At 47.7% G+C, this 24,303-nt stretch overlaps 1 protein-coding gene across 1 annotated transcript in view; it reads left to right on the top strand.

Moving 5' to 3' along the window:
- GRIN2A (glutamate ionotropic receptor NMDA type subunit 2A) overlaps positions 1–24,303 on the top strand; it is a 995,689-nt gene that overhangs the window by 139,009 nt on the left and 832,377 nt on the right. The gene's annotated exons all lie outside the window — the stretch shown is intronic.

The following is a 24,303-nucleotide window of genomic DNA, read 5'->3' as shown; positions in this document are numbered from 1 at the left end:
TCCACATTAGCATCAAAATTAGTACATTGGCATCTCTGAAGCACTGTCTTTGTGATCAAGGGACATTATCCCTTTAATTTAAAAATAAGATCTACCTTCATTCCCTCTTCAGTATTTCATCATACATTCTATCCGTGGATTGCAGCAGGAGAAATGACAACCTTACACTGACATAAAGTCAGACTCTATCACAAATCATGGGTTTCACATGTATTAAAATAAAAACTGCTGCCAAGGGTATAATACACGATGCTTTGAGGAAGCCATGAGGGAGCTGAAAGGCACTAGACGTGATAGTCTCCTAAATGGACACTGCAGGAGAATGCTAAGGTTATCTGTGAATCAATATATTTTGGCATCCAATCAAAGACTTACATGTAAGATACAGTACATTTATTTGCAAGAATAAAAATAGTAGTAATATGGGCAGATTATTTATAGACCTACAATAATCTATAACCATAATAACACTTCAAATGCTAATGTCGTGCTTTGAGAATAATCCTGGATGTCAGCAAATATGTATCATCTGTATTTTTATAGTAGATTAAAGATTTCTAACTTTAAAATTTATGCATTTTCTTTCTTGATTAGTATTGCAAAAAAATGAGGCACCCCAATGGTTTATGTTTCTCGGGGCAGATCTACACTGTGCAATCCAGTTATAGAAAACTGTTTAGTGGGACTTTATTTTGCTATTAAACACAGCAAGTGAACGTATTGCTCAAATTATTGAATACCTGCCCCTATTCTAGTTATACCCCTTTCACACCGCTGTTTTGACCCGGGTTTATCCCATGTCGTGGCTAGGTCTGATAGGGTCCCTGAAAAATAACCTTGAAATCCAACTCGGGTAGCTACCCGGGTTGGTCCAGGAAGGAACCAGATTATAAGGCAGTGTTAACAGGTAACCCAGGTCATCCAGCCCAGGTCTCGTTAACACCCTATGGAGAACCAGCTCACTGGCACTTGGAGATGATGTCATGTCACAGCTCCAGTAGAGGAGAAGCCCCAGCAATAACTTGGAACCAGTCTGCAGTGTGAATGAGTTTCAAGCGACCGTGACATGGCTTGAAGTCTGTGTTTAGTGACCCGGGTTGGACCCAGTTTAGATCTGAAAGGGGTATTGATGAAACCACATGGGGTGCATCAGGGTGCTATTATGAAATGCTGATAGAGTCCCGGCTATGGTATATTTTCTCAATAATTAAAATGTTAATATTCAGAATTTCAACATTGACCATGCTGACATTTTTCATGTTGACATGAATTTTAAGTCTTTTTACTGTAATACTGTCCCTAACCTTAATAGCAAGCAACCCTAACATTGTGAATGTCATCATTATCTTGGCAGACATAGTGACTGTATAATCCTTTGCCATATTATAGTAACAGCAGTTTCCAGTGTTTGGAAATATTAAATCTGGCCATAGGCTGCATGATAATGCAGCTGAACAACCATAATGAACCATGGGCGCAACGACGGGCCTATAGTTGGAGCACCTCCATACACTGCCAGACGTATGGAGGCAATCTCCATTTACAGCATGATGTCAGCTAATCAATCAGGAAGCAATCCACCCAGACCTTTTTTCAGCCATCCCAAGGCTGTGAACAGTCATCCCTCTGGGCCTGATTCAGAGATGGATGCAATCTCGATATTGTATGCAGTGGAGCACAATTCGTTTTCCCGCAAAGGTCTTTTGGGGGTGGTCACAGTGAGGATTTATGTGAAACACAGGCAGGAAGCCTCTTTGGGAGGTAACAGGGAAGTGGCGAATCAAATACAGGCTTGATGCAACCATTTCAGGGTCACTCACAACTTGCAACTGTGAAAGCATATGTATTAAACATGGCTCCAGTGTCTTCCTTACGACGGCCTTGCTGCAAGACCATAGGGTTAATCTTGGTGCTCTATGTGCATTCTTTTGGAGGGCAGAAGTAATGGGATGAAACGATCGTCGTTTAAAGAGAGTGGCTGCAGACATGTCCCCGAAGAGCTGAAGTTCTCCAAGGGCTGTAGACGTGTCAGACATCGGCCTTGCCACTTTCAATAAGGCTTCCTTGTTGTGGAAATAATGCATATTCATCAGGACATCTCTAGAGGCGCTGTCCGGAGCCGCTCTAGCCTTGAGCAACTCATATATCCGATCAATGAGCAAATCTGCGGGGGATGCTTGAGGCAAATGAGACTTGAATAAGGCCACTGCGTAATGCAAACTATTGTGTGACACGGACTCAGGGACCCCACGCAGTTTGAGGTTACTGCAGAACGATCTATCCTCCAAATCTGTGACCTTGTCCCGTAAAAGCGGCACCTCCGCTTCAAGCCCATCATGAGAGTTGATTAGGCCATTATGCGATCCAACCACTTCCTCCATTTTAGTTTCCAGGTGGTTATTGCGGCCACCCAGGTCATCTATAGATTGTTGACACACCATTAAGGTGGTACGAAATTTGGCTGCAACATCGTCCTTGAAACGGGACAAAAGTAGCTTCATAGTACCCACAGTGAGGGCATCATCATCTCTGACTTGGTCCAAAGTGGAAGTGGCAGCAGACGCAGAGGAGGCGGCCGCCATGGGGATAGGACTCAGAGAAACTGGGACAATAGCGGAGGTCCCAGCATATTTAAGACGAGAAGGTTGTGGAGATGACTTGAAAAATGAAAGCTGTGAGACAGGTTTAGATGGTTTTCTCCATCTTGAAGGCATAATAAGGCACAGAGGACAAATAGCTGTGTTTCCAATTACATGAAATAGAAAAACCAAAGGCTTCAGTGTCAGGAGAACTATCACTATATCTTGTTGATAATGAAAAAGGGTAGGAGAGAATATGCATAATACAGGCTTTTTCAACCAGTGTGCCGTGGCACACTAGTGTGCCGTGACCAGTTGCAAGGTGTGCCACGGAGCCAGAGCAGCTTCCTGAACCTTCAGAGTGAACTGTTGGCCCGGGCTCTTCTTAGAGGATCAGACGTATGCCTTGAAGACACGGCGGTGTGATTTTATAGGTCACGGCCGCCTCTTCTCACCACCCAGCCAGCCCACCCACCTGCACACACATCTTCCAGTTCTTCCTGCATACACAGCTTTCCTTGCCCACCCACATCCACACCTGCCTGACCGCTGCTCAGTATTTGCAGCACTCCACTATGAACAATCCTCGCCACTGAGGGACAGGGAGGAGGACAAGTGACCGGTAGGGCCTAATATTTGCTATTTTTTTTCTCCTGTGGGGAACAATAGGATTTATGTGGGGAGAATAAGGATTTATGGATTTATGGGGGGAACAATGGGGGAATAATTCATGTGGGGAGCAATAGGATTTATGTAGGGAGCAATATGATTTATGTGGGGAGCAATGCAATTGTTTTTTCTGTGTGGCCAATGTATGTGTGGATTTTTTTTTACTATGAGGGCCAATGTGTGTTTTTTGTTTTTTTCTGTGGGGAACTGATGGTGTGCCTTGGCAAATTTAAAATATTGTTCGGTGTGCCGCGAGTAAAAAAAGGTTGAAAATCACTGGCCTAATAGGTCGGCATTGGCAGAATCAAGAGAGCCAGGGGGCTAGCCAGCCTCCAATATATCAGCCAAATATGAAAAAGTTATACTCCACAGACGTGTGCAGGGGCAGACAAATACAGTGGCCAATCCGAATGAAGGGGGGCCCAAGCACCACACTGGAAATCCCCTCCAGGTAACCCCCACTGGAAATTAAGCTTCTGCAGTTTCTGCGGTCCCTGGAGCTGGCAGCAGCAGCAGCTCCTAGAACAAAAGAACCCCAGTCTGTCAGAGGCAGGCAGCAGAGGGAACGACAAGCCAGTGGACACAGGCACCGCCCATCACCAGGCCTCACCTACGGTGGGGCCCCGCCTGGCGCCGGGCTCCACAGGAGGCCACCGATAGTGAGGGAGCGCTAGGTGTAGGCAGCAGGCGACCCCGCCTGGATGGCAACCAAGAAGGGCACAGGAGGGGCTACAAGTGGAGCCCTTGCCGCCATTCAGGCCTTGTCCGCAGCTGTGCGCGGAGATAACCACAGGGATAGTGCAGGAGCTCACAGGGGGTGGCAGAGGCGCTTCTCCTTACCGGGCCTCGTCTGCAGCTGGGCGACTTCCGACATCCGGTCCCCAGGAAAGACCGTGGCTTCAGCTGAAATGGTAAGCAGCATCCCGCCGGAGGCCTCAGGAAGCCAGACACTGCAGCGGGGTCCTCCGGGTACGTTGTGAAGGCAGAGGAGATACAAAAGGAGCCAGTGAAGGGAGTGCAGCAGGTGTATAGAGCACTTAAAGAGCGGGCCAGCCAGGAGCTCCCTGAAAACACGTCCGTGCTGGTAAGACGCTAGGCCATGCCCCCTCTATTGTGTTTAATTTCCAATAGGAGGAATGTCCCACTGTTATCCTAGCAGGTCAACCCCATTTAACATGAGGGCCTTATGTTGAACATATGTCAGTTTGCAGATTGTACCTTGTGTGTTTTTGCACAGTGCATGCTCCAGAATATGCTTCAGTTGTAATGTGAAATGTGTTAATTTCACATTACAACTGATGAGGTCCAGTTGAGTGGTAGTGTGGCATTCCCAAAAAGAAAAGGGCCCGATTCAGACCTAATTGTTCCTCTGTGAATTTGTAGAGGTTTGCAATCACATAGTCATCGCCCAAACAGAGTGAATACCCGCCCCGTGCAAGTCTGCGAACACCGCGCAAAGACCTCTGCGTATGCTGATTAGCTGCAAATTTATTCGCAAACTCACTCGCCATTGAATGTTTTTTGCAGTTTGTGCAGTCTGTGCGTAGCCCAGGACCCACTCCTACAGAGCGATAACAACAGGCTGTAAATGCTTGGGAACGCTTGCGTTTTTCCTGACACTCCCAGAAAATGGGTAGTTACCAGAGGCGGATTGGACATAGGGTTTACAGGGAAGATTCCCGGTGGGCCGGCGCACCCGCTGGGCCTGTTTTGGTTGAGGACATGTGGTCCTTTTTATAGACATAATGAATAAGATGCAAAATAAGTTGCATATATGAAAATTACTTTGCCACTTAGCCTGTGATTGCAGATGATCTAGTGTATACAGAGCCATCTTAACAGCAGTGTAGGCCCCTGGGCACAGCAATGCACTGGGCCCCCTACCCATCTTCCAGCAGTAGGGGTGGGGGTGCTATAAGCGGCAGCTTTGATGTCCCGCGGGCGGTAGGGGGCGTTCTATCTTCCGCTCAGCATGTAGGACCTGGAGCAGTAATTTCTGCTAATTACTCCTTTACTGCACAGATGGAACTAAACTGTAGAAGGGGGCATTGGGCTGAATGAAGAAGCCCTAGTACATGATTTCTAGGGTGGTAGGGGGTGTTTAATACATAGGGGAGGGGTGGATAGTGGAGTGGGCTTAATATTTATCATTTTCCGGTGGGAGGGCAGCTTGCTTGACTGCAGATATCTCAAGTTCCTGAAAATATATTTCTTAGCTTTGAATGGGATAAAAAACTAGAGAGTCCCACCTTTAAGAAGGTTCTGGGGACTTTGGTATCAGAGTTCAGGAGCCAGAGCAATTCACCAACGAAAATATAAAACTGCATACCAGGAGTGTGGATCTGGAGCAGGGACCAGCTGCTTGAAGGCTGATATCTCTGGTTCTGGGCATAGTAGAGACAAGCTGCCAGTGTCCACCAAAAGGGGAGAGTCACAGCTTTTGGTTTATATCTTCAGAAATATTTTAAGTCAGACAGAACCAGAGATATCAGGCTGGGAAGAGCAATTAACAGGCTTGGATGGGGACCACTGCTTTCAAGTCGGATATCTCCGGTTCCCCAGGGCCGATTATCAAAAATCTGGTACCCCTGGAAAGAGGGGACCCTCAGCTATCAGCCTAGGGCCCTTATACTCCTGGGGCCCTTGGACAAGAGCCCATTGAGCCCATACGAAAAGACGGCCCTGAGTGTATACTCTGTCTGCCTGCTTGGCTGACATATAAGATTGAGTGAATAGTGATTGGGATACACTTGGTGTAATAAGCAAGAAAATATCTTTCTAAAGAATGATATAGTTTCCTAAATTCTGAAGGTGTATCATATAATGTGCTCATAAAATTAAATTTTATTTCGTTTTAACTTCCCTCTTGATGCTGGACATGCCCACTATCTGGAAAGTCTTGGGGGAAGGGTGCTGCTGCCATGGCCCATGGCTAGACCTTACACCTCTGGTGCTGCCCATGTGGGGCCACTAGTACAAATTTTTCCAGGGCCGCTTTTTATTCCCAATCCGCTCCAGGTTGTTACCACCCCCAAATGTCTGCTTCCTGTCAATCCACTTACGTATGGCTAACGATCAAAAAAGACGCTGGATTATTTTGCAGTTTGGCCTCGCGTGTGCGCATTACGATCCGTACGCATGTGCAGTCGATCGATAATCGCCCACCCTGCAAAAACGCACAACAGCAATCAGGTCTGAATCAGGCCCAAAGTTGAGTACCAGACCTCGGAACTGTGGATTAGCAGAGTGGGATAAATGCTGTATACCCGCCTATCATTTGCACATAATATAAGGAGTAGCAAGTGTGCACTGGTGATGATGAGCAGTAATAAACCAAGTGTATGCATAGGGGGCAGGCTCACCTTAACATTCCAATAGGCTCTCAGAACTGATCCCTCATTGCCATTCACTTAGATCAGTGGTCAGGGAACAGGGGTAAATTACCCCAAATGGGGTAAAAATTTAATTCCTGGGGGTAATGGACGGTTGCGCTGCCGAGACACAGCCCCGCCCAGCTCCAGCCGGCTCGCGATGTGAAATGCTGGTGTCACACAGCCCTCCCTACTGCCATCCTGCGCTGTGCTCCTGGCCATCCTGTGCTGCGTTCCTGGCCGGGGTGTGACGTGCTGACATCACACCGCGCTCCCTCAAGCCCGCCCGTCCTGCGCTGTCCTGTCCTCCCGCCCGCGGCCCACCTATCCACACACAGAACTTGAAGTCTTCTGTGGCTGACCGCTGACGGAGTTCCGCAGGATCAGACAGTGGCCCACATAACAGCGGGAAATTCCCACTGACATTACTGAGGTGAGGATGTGACCATCTGTCTCCTAAAAGTCGTGTGTCCCCCCCTTCCCCCCTCATCCATCTTTCTTACATTCATTCTGGTGTTTTGGGTAGAAAGTGTTAATTAACCCATTCACTGGCAAAAAAAGTATTGGCAAAAATACTTAAAAAAAACACAACAATTTCACACACACACACACACACACACACACACACACACACACACACACACACACACACACACACACACACACACACACACACACACACACACACATATATAAACCTCCAAACGGGCGGCACTCTGTATTCAGCTCCAGCTGCCCCGGTGCCCTCCCTGGCTACAAGCTGCAATATCCTTTGTGTAATTTATGTAATGTGTAATGTAATGCTCCGGAGCGCAGTCTCTGTCGTTTTTATGGTAATTAAGACCCCCAGGAGTGCCACCCATTACACAAAAGATATATATATATATATATATATATATATACATACAGTATTTCAGAAATGCCATATAAACAGTGATAACTAGTATATATGCACAATAATATATGATTTCCTCCCTTTCAAATCAAGGGGGTAACGTCGGCGTCTCTAAATATACTTTGGGGTAAAAGGTAAAAAAGTTCCCTGAGCCCTGACTTAGACTCAAGGCTTACTTCTATCCCCGATACACCTGCATATCTAGAAGCCTTACAGAAGCAAAGGATACAACTTAATTTAATTGACAAATTAATTAAGAAAAATATAATATTGAATGAATGCATTGTGGTTAATTGAAGATATTACTTCACCTGGCTTGTTAAGGGTGCTCCAGGGCCTATGGTTAACATTGCAGTTTTAAAATCATAATGGTTTTATACTTATGTTTGGCCTCTAAGAGTAATTTACTGCATAGTATAGAAATCTGTATTAAACGAGGCACTGTTCTGAAATTCTGTAAAGATATCATTCAACTAATTATCAGAAAACTTTTAGTACAATCTGTAAAACTAGCAACTACTGTATATAGCAATAACTTCGATATGTATATTAACCAGGTCTGTTATACTAAACAGGTCTACTATCCCTATAGTAAACAATAACGTAGATGTGTATATTAACCAGGTCTGCTATACCATTCTCTTGAGTGTATATATTATTTACTAAAGTGCTGGTTATTAGAAGTGGAGATGTTGCCCGTAGCAACCAGTCAGATTCTGGCTACTATCTTTTAGAAGGCGCTAGATAAATAATACTTAGAAACTGGTTGCTACGGGCAATAACTACACTCCTAATAACCTGTACTTTAGTAAATATCCCCCTTGGCCTTAGTTCTCATGCCACAATAATGCAACCACTATCAAGATTCACAGTAGTCTCAAGCAGGGAAATCTGCGGATTCTATTTTTTTTTTAAATAAGTCTTTTCTTTTCATTTTCTTCTATAAAAAGTAAAAAAAAAAAAAAAAAAACTATTTTGTTGGGTACCTGATTTCTCCATATCAAATACTGACAGGCTGATAAATGCTGGCATATTACAGATTGCTTTCTAGATATTGCAGATCATTTGTAGTAAGGAAATACAGACTTTGCATGCATATTTTGTTTGACCTAGTTTGCACTTGAAAACTGCATTCGGTTTTTTCAGTGCCAAACCATGATTCACTGTGCCTTTCCTTCCAGGAATTTATTACAGGACATAAATGCAAAGCAGATGCAGTGCAATAAAAATGTACTGTATAAGCAAAACCCACACAGACCTTGTTGCTTCATAATAATTTCAATACACTAATGGATCATTACCTTGCAAACTTACTTCTTTGTTTACTAATATCCAATCTCATCTTATTACTGTGTAACCAATTTCAAAATGCTATGGAATATGCAGGGCCGGAGCTAGGGTGTTCGGCGCCCCCCTGTAAACTATAAATTTGCGCCCTTCCATTCTTTACAAAAGGACAGCACATATAATTGCCCCTGTAGCAAAGACGCGTATACACATAATGCTTCCTGTAGTAATGCCGCCTACACACGTAACGCCTCCTGTAGCAGTGATGCTTACACACCAATACCAGTGATGCGTACACACATACCGCCCCCTGTAGCAGTGACACTTACACATGTAACGCCCCCTGTAGTAGTGACGTTTATACACGTAACACCCCCTGTAGCAGTGACACTTACACATGTAACACCCCCTGTACCAGTGACGCTTGCACACGTAACGCCCCCTGTAGTAGTGACGCTTGCATACGTAACGCCCCCTGTATTAGTGACGCTTGCACACGTAACGCTCCCTGTACCAGTAACGCTTGCACACGTAACGCCCCTGTAGCAGTGACGGTTATAGAAGACACCCCTGTAGCAGTGATGCTTACACACATTATGCAGCACATTCACACATACACACATACATACACACACACAAACATACATAGACACATATATACACACACACACACACACACACACACACGCGCACGCTTTCACTCACTCTCTTTCCAGCCACTTACATAAGGAAGTCTGGCAGCTCATCCTCCTGTGTTGCAGGCTGCAGCCTGGCCCCGTGTAGCTCTGCCCTTTTTCCCATTAAGCTCCGCCCCTTTAGGACTGCACAAAGAACTCTGTGGTGAGTCTGTGACAGGGGAGGGCAGGGGAAGAGACAGTAGTCTTCATGCTGCCGGCGCCGCTGCTTGTGGTAGACTGTGACAGGTGCAGCAGCTGGCAGCAGCAGGGACATTTGCTCAGCACAGGGATACTGAGTAGGAAGAGTGCCTTTTCATTCCTGGCGCCTCCCTGCCCACATCCCTTTGCTGAGCGGTTAGCACTGGGCCTGGATGCTTGCACACATAACGCCCCCTGTAGTAGTGACGCTTGCACACGTAACGCCCCCTGTACCAGTGATGCCTGTACACGTAACTCCCCATGTACCAGTGACGCTTGAACGTAATGACCCCTGTAGCAGTGACGGTTATACAAGACGCACATGTAACAGTGATGCTTACATACATTATGCAGCACATTCACACATAAACACACATACCACATACACACACACACACATACATACATACATACACACACACATACTATACATACATTACACACATACACAGTCACACATACATATACAGATACTGTATACATACCGACACACATACATACATACATACATACATACATACATATACATATACACACACAAACATACACACACACACACTTTCACTCACTCTCTTTCCAGCCACTTACATAAGGAAGTCTGGCAGCTCATCCTCCTGTGTTGCAGGCTGCAGCCTGTCCCCGTGTAGCACTGCCCCATTTTCCCATGTAGCTCCGCCCCCTTTAGGTCCGCACAAAGCACTCTAGGGTGAGTCTGTGACAGGGGAGGGGAAGGGAGAGGAAACTTCATGCTGCCGGCACCGCTGCCTGTGGTAGACTGTGACAGGCGCAGCAGCCTGCAGCAGCAGGGACATTTGCACAGCACAGGGATACTGAGCAAGGAGAGCGCCTTTCCTTCCTGGTGCCTCCCTGCACCACATCCCTTTGCTGAGCGGTTAACGCCGGGTCTGGGAATATGCTTGCGCTACTGTAAATTATTAAAATGTCTATCGCTGACTGACTTCATTTATTTGCATACTCATGCGTACTACTAATGAAATAACAGACACGGACAACCAGATAAATTTTGCCAAATAACAGTTTTCAGCTTTTATTGAAAACCTTAAATAGGTACAGTATGGTGGCAAGGAGGGACGGCCCATTTATAACCATGTTCCTATTTAATGCAATGCATGTGTGTGTGTGGCTGTAAACTCCAAACAATAAATGAACCACAACAAAGAGGCAAGGGCCCAACTCCAGCCCCGCCTCTATCGCTTACACAAGGGACAATGTGAGTAATTCAGACCTGATCACTGCTGTGTGTTTTCCCACAGCGGGCGATCAGGTCTGTACTGCGCATGCGTATGCATCGGGCATCGGTGCATAGTGACGGGATGGTGGAAAAAAGGTGACTATATACAGTATATACTGTATTACAAATTTTTGTAGGGCAATCAGATATTCAGATTGGCAGCAGTCTTTGAAGTTCCTCCATCAGCTGGGAGTCAATAAACCAAAAAGAAAAGGCAGGATAACACATAAACACATTCTCATAGTATAATATGGTCTTATACACCAATAAATATATACCAGATGGTAATCATTGTGTACAAGAAATATGTAAATAGTATGCTTGTCTGTTCCTAAATTGATGTGCAGGGATATACAGGATTACCCAACAATGGCTATTTTCTACTGAGGCTCAGCAAACCTGAATTAAAAGGCAAGGAGCCCACAAAGGCCTGCAAGTAAAAATACTGTGCATCCAATATCATAACAGCATGATAATGACCAGCATTCCTCATAGCGGCCATAAATCACAAGTATTAAAATGTGATGCAAAATTTCTATATATTTAGGAAGACGTGGCGAATAGTTCAGGGGCTGTAGATATCCACAGAGGACTGGCCACACCCACACTGCACTGGTCACAGCTTCTCTGCTTCTCACGACACTTGATCGCTCAAAACAAGGCCAAGCGTCTCAACTATGCACAAAAACATAGGGCCTGGGGTGCAGAAAATGGCAGCAGGTGCTTTAGACTGATGAGTCAAAATGTGAAATATTTGGCTTTAACAGAAGTCAGTTTGTTCGACGAAGGGCTGCAGAGCGGTACAATAATGAGTGTCTGCAGCAAAAGTGAAGCATGGTGGAGGTTCCTTGCAAGTTTGGGGCTGCACTTCAGGAAATGGATTTGGGGATTTGGTCAGGATCAATGGTGTCCTCAATGGTGAGAAATACAGGCAGGTACTTATCCATCATGCAGTACCATCAGAGAGGCGTCTGACTAGCTCCAAATTTATTCTGCAGCAGGACAGTGACCCAGGCCCAAACATACAGCTAATGTCATTAAGAACTGTTTTCAGCGTACAGAAGAACATGGAGTCTTGGAAGAGATGATATGGCCCCTACAGAGCCCTGATCTCCACATCATTGAGCCTGTCTGGGATTACATGAAGGGACAGAAGGATTTGAGCAAGCTTATATCCACAGAAGATCTGTGATTAGTTCTCCACGATGTTTGGCACAACCTCCTTGCCGAGTTTCTTCAAAAACTGTGTGCAATTGTACCTAGAAGAACTGTTTCTGTTTTGAAGGCAAAATGTGATCACACCAAATATTGATTTGATTTAGATTTCTCTTCTGTTCATTCAGTCTGCATTTTTCTAATTGAGAAATAAATATAATAAACTATTAACACTTCTATTTTTGATAGCAGTCTTACTTTGTAGCATTCTTTCCACACCTTGCACGGTACATTACATATATATATCCTGATGACAAAATATAATAAAATTTAGAAAGGTTGATCTACATTACCTGCTAATTGTGGACATTACATTCCGGGTGCCGCCTACACGCTGTTTATATTGGACCACCGGATGGGGTATCCTAAGGAGTGCACCGGTAAAGCTTTTATTTAACGGATGTGCTACGTCAACTCGGTCTGTGTATGTATGTATATCTATCTATCTATCTATCTATCTATCTATCTATCTATCTATCTATCTATCTATCTATCTATCAGGGATGTGCAGTCAGGGGAGGCAGGGGAGGCAGTGCCTCCCCTGTCATTATTGATTAAAATAATACTAAGAAGATACTTATGACACAGAATATCTTCTTAGTATTATTTTAATAAGTAATCCTTTAGTAATTATATTATTTTACAATGTATAATCAGTTTTTAATGTGTGTTGGAGGCACCACTCTCGGTGCCTCCCGATGTCAGTGTGAATGGGCCGGAAGCGGGGGGCGGGGCCAAGCAGTATGCAGCAAAAACCCATTAAGAAAAACCCTGGAAGCGGCACCTAATAGCAGTGCCTCTTTGACAGGGGCGTGCTGTCAGCTCATATGAAAGAACGCCCCTGTCCCTGATCTTATGTGATTGGGCACTGAGCGGTGGGGCTGTGATCATGATGTGAGCTGCAGAGCAGTGCAAGGGAACAGCCAGCCCTCCTCCTCAGCTCCAGACTCCGGACTTCAAGACAGCACAGCTGCCACCAGTACACAGGTACCAGCTTCCTCTCATAGCATGGGAGTGGGGCAGGCAGAGTTTGTGTGTTGGGAATGGGGGGGACATAGTCTGCAGACACATTGTGTAAGCTGCAGTACGAGGGTGGTGGGAGGAGAGAGGGCAGCCTGCAGTCCCAGTGTGTGACCTAGTGTGCACAGCACAGTCCTAGTGTGTATGGGGGAGGGGGGCAGCCTGCAGTCCCAGTGTGTGACCTAGTGTGCACAGCACAGTCCTAGTGTGTATGGGGGAGGGGGGCAGCCTGCAGTCCCAGTGTGTGACCTAGTGTGCACAGCACAGTCCTAGTGTGTATGGGGGAGGGGGGCAGCCTGCAGTCCCAGTGTGTGACCTAGTGTGCACAGCACAGTCCTAGTGTGTATGGGGGACGGGGGCAGCCTGGAGTCCCAGTGTGTGACCTAGTGTGCACAGCACAGTCCTAGTGTGTATGGGGGAGGGGGGCAGCCTGGAGTCCCAGTGTGTGACCTAGTGTGCACAGCACAGTCCTAGTGTGTATGGGGGACGGGGGCAGCCTGGAGTCCCAGTGTGTGACCTAGTGTGCACAGCACAGTCCTAGTGTGTATGGGGGAGGGGGGCAGCCTGGAGTCACAGCGTGTGTCCTAGTGTGCACAGCACAGTCCTAGTGTGTATGGGGGACGGGGGCAGCCTGCAGTCCCAGTGTGTGACCTAGTGTGCACAGCACAGTCCTAGTGTGTATGGGGGAGGGGGGCAGCCTGGAGTCACAGCGTGTGTCCTAGTGTGCACAGCACAGTCCTAGTGTGTATGGGGGACGGGGGCAGTCTGCAGTCCCAGTGTGTGACCTAGTGTGCACAGCACAGTCCTAGTGTGTATGGGGGAGGGGGGCAGCCTGCAGTCACAGTGTGTGACCTAGTGTGCACAGCACAGTCCTAGTGTGTATGGGGGAGGGGGGCAGTCTGCAGTCCCAGTGTGTGACCTAGTGTGCACAGCACAGTCCTAGTGTGTATGGGGGAGGGGGGCAGCCTGGAGTCACAGCGTGTGACCTAGTGTGCACAGCACAGTCCTAGTGTGTATGGGGGAGGGGGGCAGCCTGGAGTCACAGCGTGTGTCCTAGTGTGCACAGCACAGTCCTAGTGTGTATGGGGGAGGGGGGCAGTCTGCAGTCACAGTGTCTGTGTGACCAGCACAGTCCTAGTGTGTATGGGGGAGGGGGGCAGTCTGCAGTCACAGTGTCTGTGTGACCAGCACAGTCCTAGTGTGTATGGGGGAGGGGGGCAGTCTGCAGTCACAGTGTCTGTGTGACCAGCACAGTCCTAGTGTGTATGGGGGAGGGGGGCAGTCTGCAGTCACAGTGTCTGTGTGACCAGCACAGTCCTAGTGTGTATGGGGGAGGGGGGCAGTCTGCAGTCACAGTGTCTGTGTGATCAGCACTGTCCTAGTGTGTATGGGGGAGGGGGGCAGTCTGCAGTCACAGTGTCTGTGTGACCAGCACAGTCCTAGTGTGTATGGGGGAGGGGGGCAGTCTGCAGTCACAGTGTCTGTGTGATCAGCACTGTCCTAGTGTGTATGGGGGGGGGCAGTCTGCAGTCAGTGTGTGTGTGTGTGTGTGTGTGTGTGTGTGTGTGTGTGTGTGTGTGTGTGTATAATCTACAGTCCAGGTGTGTATGTGGGACCGCAACAGTCTACAGTTGGAGTGCGTGTGTGTGTATTCTGCAGTGAAAGTGTGTGTGGGGTGTGGAGACAGTTCGCAGTCAAAGCGTGGTAGGGAATGCGGCATTCTGCAGTCCAAATTAGGAATAGACCTATACTGAGATGCGGTCAAGATCCCTGCAGTCGGGATCCTAACAGTCAATATACCAGCGGAGGGTTTGGGTTAGGCTGCAGGGGTGGGGTAGGTTAGTCTTAGGCTGCGAATGGGGGTGTGTGTTAGGGTTAGGCTGTTGGAGAAGATTTTGATCATCGTGCTGGTGACTGCCAGATGTGTCCTTATACATCTTGCCTCAATACGCTACATAGCGAGAGATACATGGCATGAGCGAGCTGACAGGTCCCGTGTAACTCAGCGTCAGACGTCTTTTTTGCCAAAAATGTGTCTTATTCGAATTGGTATGCGGATAGGAAGCACAAGCAGACTCTGCTGATTAAAATGCGTGGCATGAGTAGAAGGGTGGCACGTCCATTGCTACAGTAATCCCGCAGGGGCAAATGCAGGATTTGCGAGGGGGGGTTTCCGTGTGTGTTACACACACACATATAATTAGCACCCACATGCCACTCACACATTTTTATAATGTATATCGTACAGAGGTGTACACTTACATCTAGCCTCCCTGTTCGTGCCACCCTTCTACTCATGCCACGCTGTGACGCAGTAGTACCGTAGCATTTCGTAGGCAGAAACAGGCTCAATCGCATACAGAGTATAGGCGTTTCGCATTTCATTTTAATCAGCAGAGTCTGCTTGTGCTTCCTATCCGCATAGCAATTCGAATAAGACACATTTTTGTCAAAAAAGACGTCTGACGCTGAGTTGCACGGGACCTGTCAGCTCGCTCATGCCATGTATCTATCGCTATGTAGCGTATTGAGGCAAGATGTATAAGGACACATCTGGCAGTCACCACCACGATGATCAAAATCTTCTCCCACAGCCTAACCCTAACACACACCCCCATTCGCAGCCTAAGACTAACCTACCCCACCCCTGCAGCCTAACCCAAACCCTCCGCTGGTATATTGACTGTTAGGATCCCGACTGCAGGGATCTTGACCGCATCTCAGTATAGGTCTATTCCTAATTTGGACTGCAGAATGCCGCATTCCCTACCACGCTTTGACTGCGGACTGTCTCCACACCCCACACACACTTTCACTGCAGAATACACACAAACGCACTCCAACTGTAGACTGTTGCGGTCCCACATACACACCTGGACTGTAGATTATACACACACACACACACACACTGACTGCAGACTGCCCCCCCATACACACTAGGACAATGCTGATCTGTTAGGGTCTCCTGCCCTGTGCTGCCACGTCGTCATGGCAACCGGGAGACAAGTGCTAGCGGAGTAACCTGAGCGCAGCTGATACTCCGGTTCGGGTCTTTTGCTGTGCAGTGGTTACAGGCTCTATGCACGGCAGGGGATCCGGTGCTGGTTTTTGTGCTCACAGTCTGTGAGGTCTGAGTGGGGCGTGGACAGCACCTGCTATATAAGGCCTCTTCTCAGGTTAAGCAGATGCTGCTGAATCTTTGTTTGTTAGTCAGTTCCTGAAAGTTAGCCAGTACTGTGTAGCTTTGTATTTGTTGTTGCTTACTGCAAATAGGCCTGGGGATTTGGTATTACACTCTGCCAATCCAGACCTAGCAGTAAGACTGGAGTCAGTCATTTAACTTGCTGGGGTTCTTTTGCTACTCTGTAAACTTAGCAAGTTTGCGGCTGTATTCTCAGACTTAACTGCATAAATCCTGTCTCACTGTGCAAGGTGTTCAGGTGTCAGTTTAGTGGCAGTAAGCTGAACCTGTGCACTGCAAGTGAGGATTAGGATTGTGGAGACTCTCCTTGTGTCAATCATTCCATCTCTGACCAAGGAGTTTACTGCCACACCCGTTGGTAACCCTTTAGGGTTTTGCTGTTGCCCTTAGCAACAGCATTTCGGGTTCTCTACGTATTAAAACACAACATCTTGCTTTTTCCATCTGAGCATTACTAATACTAGGGAGACACCCAGTTTCTTAGCCTCTGGGCTTCTCTGTTCACTTTGTGTTTATTTTGTTACCCTATCACCTTCTGTGTACGTAATGTCATATTCCCTAGTCTGTCTGTGAGTTCATTTGTTTTGCATCCCTATCCGTTCAGACACCAGTACATTCCTGCAGGCACTGGTGTGCATAACAGTTCAAACACCAGTACATTCCTGCAGGCACTGGTGTGCATAACATATTCAGCAGCCTAATACTCCTGTTGAAATTTTGTGGGAATATGGAGCATACCCCTCAAAATACATTGCAACAGGTGGTCGATCAGGTGCAGGTCCTGACTCGACAATTTAATGATTTGTCCATTAAAATGCACACCTCCCAGGCCGCTGGCGGAGCTCCCGCAGCAGCAGCACCTTCAGGGGTTAAGGAGCCGAAAGTAAATCTCCCGGATCGTTTTTCTGGAGATCGCTCGCAGTTCTTTTGTTTCAAGGAGAGCTGCAAGCTATACTTCCGGCTTAGGCCTCAGTCTTCTGGGTCAGAGATTCAGCGGGTGGGCATAGTGATTTCCTTGCTACAAGGAGACCCACAGGTCTGGGCATATGGGTTGCAGCCTGACTGTCCATCGCTTAAAAGTGTTGATGCTTTTTTTACGGCACTGGGCATGTTGTATGATGACCCTGACAGGACGGCCTCAGCCGAGGCTCAGATTTCGATCCTTAAGCAAGGGCGAAGGCCAGTTGAGGTTTACTGTACGGAGTTTCGGAGGTTGGCCCATGATACCCAGTGGAATGACCCAGCCCTGAGACACCAGTACCGAAGAGGTCTTTCTAACCAGATAAAAGACCAACTGGTACAATATCCCTTGCCTGATAGCTTGGATCAGCTCATGCAGTTATCCATCCGGGTGGATAGACGGCTGAGAGAGCGTAGGCTTGAAAGGGAGACCGAGGTTTCCTTCTTTCCCAAGGGAACCTCAGACTCTGAGGAATTTTCCGAGGAGCCTATGCAGATTGGGGCTACCTGCCTCTCCTCGTGTGAGAAGACGCGGAGGAGACAGCAGGGGTTGTGTTTGTACTGTTGGAATAAAGGTCATGTGGTAGTATCATGCCCAGAAAAGCCGGAAAACTTCAGGGCCTGAGGGTGATGGGAAATATCCTGTCAGGCCAGAAGTCAGAATTTCCCAAGAAGACTTTTATCATTCCGGTGACCTTGAAGATCCTCGGTCAAACTGTCAAGACTGAGGCCTTTGTGGACAGTGGGGCCGACGGGGTTTTTATGGACCGCCAATTCGCCCTGAAACACTCTGTTCCCTTAGTACCCTTGGCATCGGAAATTGAGATTTGTGGGTTAAACGGGGAACCATTATCCCAAGGTAAAATTACCTCTTGCACTAGCCAGATTTCTTTGTTTATTGGAGCCACACACTCTGAAAAATTGTCCTTTTATGTGACTGTCTGTACTTTTGCCCCATTGGTGTTGGGGTTAACCTGGTTAAGGGCCCACAATCCTCAATTTGACTGGGTCTCTGGGGAGATTCTTAGTTGGGGTACTGATTGTTTCAGGAGTTGCTTGAGCCTTCCAGTCAGGCTCTCGCAGCTAAATTTGCCAGGATTGCCATCGTGTTATGCAGATTTTGCGGACGTGTTCTCCAAAAAAGTTGCAGAGGTACTACCTCCCCATCGCCCCTATGACTGTGCCATTGATTTGTTGCCAAATGCTAAGCTTCCCAAGAGCAGGTTGTACTCCCTGTCACGTCCTGAGACTCAGGCTATGGCAGAGTACATTCAGGAGAACTTGGCTAAGGGATTTATCAGACCTTCACAGTCTCCAGTTGGGTCGGGGTTCTTCTTCGTGGGTAAAAAGGACAGTTCGTTGCGACCCTGCATCGACTTCAGGGAATTGAACCGTATCACGATTAAAAACTCATACCCACTGCCTCTCATTTCGGTCTTGTTTGACCAGCTTCGTACTGCCACCATTTTTTCTAAGATTGACCTACGCGGTGCATACAATCTAATCCGAATAAGAGAGGGGGATGAATGGAAGACTGCCTTTAATACCCACTCAGGGCATTATGAATATTTGGTGATGCCTTTTGGGCTCTGTAATGCCCCGGCAGTCTTCCAGGATTTCATGAATGATGTACTCAGGGAATATTTGGATAGATTCTTAGTTGTATACTTAGATGACATCCTAATCTTCTCCCATTCCCTGGAGGAACATCGGAAGCATGTACGCTTAGTCCTCCAGAAACTCAGAGACCACCGGCTTGGGGCGAAGCTGGAGAAGTGCGAATTTGAAGTTCAGCAAATCGCATTTCTAGGATATATTATCTCCCCAGAAGGTTTCCAAATGGAGGGTTCCAAGGTACAGGCAGTCCTGGATTGGGTGCAGCCCACTAGTTTGAAGGCGCTTCAGCGTTTCCTGGGCTTTGCAAATTTATATAGACGATTTTTCGCTGGATTTTCGTCTATAGTGGCGCCCTTGGTGGCACTCACTAAGAAAGGGGCGGATGTTGCTCACTGGTCTTGTGAGGCTAAAGCGGCTTTTGCCCGTCTCAAAAGGGCATTTGTATCGGCCAAGGTGCTGCGACACCCAGATCCAGAGCGTCCTTTTGTGGTGGAGGTGGATGCCTCTGAGATGGGTATTGGGGCAGTGCTCTCTCAGATGGGAGTGTCTGATAATCGCCTTCATCCCTGTGCTTACTTTTCCCGTAAATTTTCGCCTGCCGAGATGAATTATGACGTGGGTAACCGGGAATTGTTGGCTATTAAGGATGCACTCGAGGAGTGGAGACACTGGCTTGAGGGGGCTAAGTTTGTGGTCTCAATTCTCACCGACCATAAGAATCTGGCATATTTAGAGTCAGCGAAGCGTCTCAATGCCAGGCAGGCACGATGGGCTTTGTTTTTTGCTCGCTTTAATTTTTTGATAACATATCGCCCTGGATCAAAAAACATCAAGGCTGATGCGCTCTCGCGGAGTTTTGCTCCAATCCAGGAGACCACCGAGGAGCCGTTGCCCATTGTGTCCCCATCATGTATTAAAGTGGGCATTACCCAGGACCTCTTATCATTAGTCCTTAGAGCACAGGAGCAGGCTCCTCCAGACCTTCCGTTAGGTCTTTTGTTTGTGCCTCCTAGGTTAAGACAGCGAGTGTTCCTGGAATTCCATGCCAAGAAGTCGGCAGGTCACCCGGGTATTGCCAGAACTCGGGAGTTGCTATCTAGGGCGGTGTGGTGGCCCTCGGTGGCTAAGGATGTGGATCAGTGGGTTCGGGCATGTGACATCTGTGCCCGAAATAAGACTCCTAGAGGGGTTCCTGTTGGCCCATTACATCCACTCTCTATCCCATCTAAGCCATGGACCCACATTTCAATGCATTTTGTGGTGGACTTGCCCAAATCCTCGGGGATGACAGCCATCTGGGTTGTCGTTGACAGGTTTTCGAAGATGGCGCACTTCGTTCCACTGGTTGGGCTGCCATCGGCCAGACGCCTGTCTGAATTATTTATGCTGCATGTTGTGCATCTCCACGGGTTGCCACTTGATGTGGTCTCTGACCGCGGATCCCAGTTTGACTTTTTGTTCCGATCTCCAGATTTCTGTCAGCTTGTCGTCAGGCTACCATCCGCAGTCTAATGGGCAGACTGAAAGGGTGAACCAGTCCTTGGAGCAGTTCCTCAGGTGTTATGTCTCCAAGTGTCAGACTGACTGGGTTGCTCATCTGTCCATGGCGGAGTTTGCCTATAACAACGCGGCTCACTCTGCTACAGGGATCTCTCCCTTCCTTTGTGTGTATTGGCATCATCCTAAGGCCAATTCTTTTGACCCCCTGGACTCCACGCCTGGTGGTTCCTCTGTGGTTTCGGTCCTTAGAGGTATTTGGAGGAAAGTGAAGAAAGCCCTTGTGTCTGTGTCATTAGTGACCAAAAGGGTTTTTGATAAGCGGAAAAGACCCTGCAGCTTCAAATTAGGAGACTTCGTCTGGTTGTCTACCAAGAATTTGAAGTTGAGACAGACATCTCATAAGTTAGGCCCCCGGTTCATCGGCCCTTATAAGATCACCAGGGTTATCAATCCGGTGGCATTTCAGTTAGATCTGCCCCGTTCTTTGGGTATCAATAAAACATTTCATTGTTCCCTTTTAAAACGGGCGATTAGTAATCCTTCTTCCAGTGGAAGACCTTCCCCTCTTCTGATACGTGGCCAGAGGGAGTTTGTTGTTGAAAGGATTCTTGACTCCAAGATGGTTCGGGGTCGGCTGTCATTTTTGGTGCACTGGAAGGGGTATGGCCCAGAGGAGCGGTCGTGGGTGCGCAGTTGTGATCTTCATGCCCCCAGACTGATACGCTCTTTCTTCTCGCAGTTCCCCGATAAACCCGGTGGTAGGGGTTCTTTGACCCCTCGTCAGAGGGGGGGTACTGTTAGGGTCTCCTGCCCTGTGCTGCCACGTCGTCATGGCAACCGGGAGACAAGTGCTAGCGGAGTAACCTGAGCGCAGCTGATACTCCGGTTCGGGTCTTTTGCTGTGCAGTGGTTACAGGCTCTGTGCACGGCAGGGGAACCGGTGCTGGTTTTTGTGCTCACAGTCTGTGAGGTCTGAGTGGGGCGTGGACAGCACCTGCTATATAAGGCCTCTTCTCAGGTTAAGCAGATGCTGCTGAATCTTTGTTGGTTAGTCAGTTCCTGAAAGTTAGCCAGTACTGTGTAGCTTTGTATTTGTTGTTGCTTACTGCAAATAGGCCTGGGGATTTGGTATTACACTCTGCCAATCCAGACCTAGCAGTAAGACTGGAGTCAGTCTTTTAACTTGCTGGGGTTCTTTTGCTACTCTGTGAACTTAGCAAGTTTGCGGCTGTATTCTCAGACTTAACTGCATAAATCCTGTCTCACTGTGCAAGGTTTTCAGGTGTCAGTTTAGTGGCAGTAAGCTGAACCTGTGCACTGCAAGTGAGGATTAGGATTGTGGAGACTCTCCTTGTGTCAATCATTCCATCTCTGACCAAGGAGTTTACTGCCACACCCGTTGGTAACCCTTTAGGGTTTTGCTGTTGCCCTTAGCAACAGCATTTCGGGTTCTCTACGTATTAAAACACAACATCTTGCTTTTTCCATCTGAGCATTACTAATACTAGGGAGACACCCAGTTTCTTAGCCTCTGGGCTTCTCTGTTCACTTTGTGTTTATTTTGTTACCCTATCACCTTCTGTGTACGTAATGTCATATTCCCTAGTCTGTCTGTGAGTTCATTTGTTTTGCATCCCTATCCGTTCAGACACCAGTACATTCCTGCAGGCACTGGTGTGCATAACAGTTCAAACACCAGTACATTCCTGCAGGCACTGGTGTGCATAACATGATCACACAGACACTGTGACTGCAGACTGCCCCCCTCCCCCATACACACTAGGACTGTGCTGATCACACAGACACTGTGACTGCAGACTGCCCCCCTCCCCCATACACACTAGGACTGTGCTGGTCACACAGACACTGTGACTGCAGACTGCCTCCCTCCCCCATACACACTAGGACTGTGCTGTGCACACTAGGACACACGCTGTGACTCCAGGCTGCCCCCCTCCCCCATACACACTAGGACTGTGCTGTGCACACTAGGTCACACACTGGGACTGCAGACTGCCCCCCTCCCCCATACACACTAGGACTGTGCTGTGCACACTAGGTCACACACTGGGACTGCAGACTGCCCCCCTCCCCCATACACACTAGGACTGTGCTGTGCACACTAGGTCACACGCTGTGACTCCAGGCTGCCCCCCTCCCCCATACACACTAGGACTGTGCTGTGCACACTAGGACACACGCTGTGACTCCAGGCTGCCCCCCTCCCCCATACACACTAGGACTGTGCTGTGCACACTAGGTCACACACTGTGACTGCTGACTGCCCCCCTCCCCCATACACACTAGGACTGTGCTGTGCACACTAGGTCACACACTGGGACTGTCCCCCCCATTCCCAACACACAAACTCTGCCTGCCCCACTCCCATGCTATGAGAGGAAGCTGGTACCTGTGTACTGGTGGCAGCTGTGCTGTCTTGAAGTCCGGAGTCTGGAGCTGAGGAGGAGGGATGGCTGTTCCCTTGCACTGCTCTGCAGCTCACATCATGATCACAGCCCCACCGCTCAGTGCCCAATCACATATGATCAGGGACAGGGGCGTTCTTTCATATGAGCTGACAGCACGCCCCTGTCAAAGAGGCACTGCTATTAGGTGCCGCTTCCAGGGTTTTTCTTAATGGGTTTTTGCTGCATACTGCTTGGCCACGCCCCCCGCTTCCGGCCCATTCACACTGACATCGGGAGGCACCGAGAGTTGTGCCTCCAACACACATTAAAAACTGATTATACATTGTAAAATAATATAATTACTAAAGGATTACTTATTAAAATAATACTAAGAAGATATTCTGTGTCATAAATATCTTCTTAGTATTATTTTAATCAATAATGACAGGGGAGGCACTGCCTCCCCTGCCTCCCCTGACTGCACATCCCTGCTATACATTATAAAAATGTGTGAGTGCCATGTGGGTGCTAATTATATGTGTGTAACACACACGGAAACCCCCCTTGCAAATCCTGCGTTTGCCCCTTCGGGATTACTGTAGCAATGGACAAAATTGCATTAAAGTACTCCTCCCTCTCCCTCCCCAGTCCCAAACACTAATATTTGTTTTTTATTATATAAAAATGTACAACATATTGGCCGCCTGTTTGATGAGAACCCATGCTGCTGGCATTGGTGGCATCGGACTGAGATGTGAAATGGCGGCAAGGGCAGTTGATGGCGGCAATTTTGTATGCCATTACCGGTGGTGGCAGCATTTAGTGGTAGCAGGCATCAGGGTCGGTGGCAGTAGCAGGCATTGGCTTGGGGCGGTAGCGGGCATCAGCTTGGCGGCGGTAGGGGTCATCGGTGGGTTTCAGCAGACATTGTGGCTGCAGTGCCTCACCAGCCACTGACCTCACCGCACGCCACTGATATATATATATATATATATATATAGATAGATAGATATATAAAGTGTACTGCACTCACTACTGTAGATAAGATAGAAATTACTCCGTTGACATACGGACAAGGAAGTAAACCTGAATCCATTTCAAACCCCAACAGCATGCAGTCAACAAGAAAACTGCATTCTGAGCCATGTTAAAGAGTGGAGGTACAATCCACCAAATGTATAAAAAATATATGTTGTATTGTACCTTCACTTTTCTACAAGAGTCGGGTGCACACTATTTTTCTGGATATGTGTGTGTGTGTGTGTGTGTGTGTGTGTGTGTATGTGTGTGTGTGTGTGTGTGTGTGTGTGAGCATGTGTGCTATTGATATGTAAGATGTGGCATGCTACTATCTCGACATACTATATATACTTAGATAAATATAAAAAACGAATCACTTCTTTCAGTTGTGTATGTGAAATATGTGCTTAATTACATTTCATATAGTAAAAGG

This window comes from Pseudophryne corroboree, chromosome 7 (genome assembly GCF_028390025.1).
Source record: "Pseudophryne corroboree isolate aPseCor3 chromosome 7, aPseCor3.hap2, whole genome shotgun sequence".
In the NCBI taxonomy this organism is placed as follows: domain Eukaryota; kingdom Metazoa; phylum Chordata; class Amphibia; order Anura; family Myobatrachidae; genus Pseudophryne; species Pseudophryne corroboree.
Note: the sequence above shows the minus strand (reverse complement) of the source record. Positions and strands in the feature narration are given on the sequence as shown.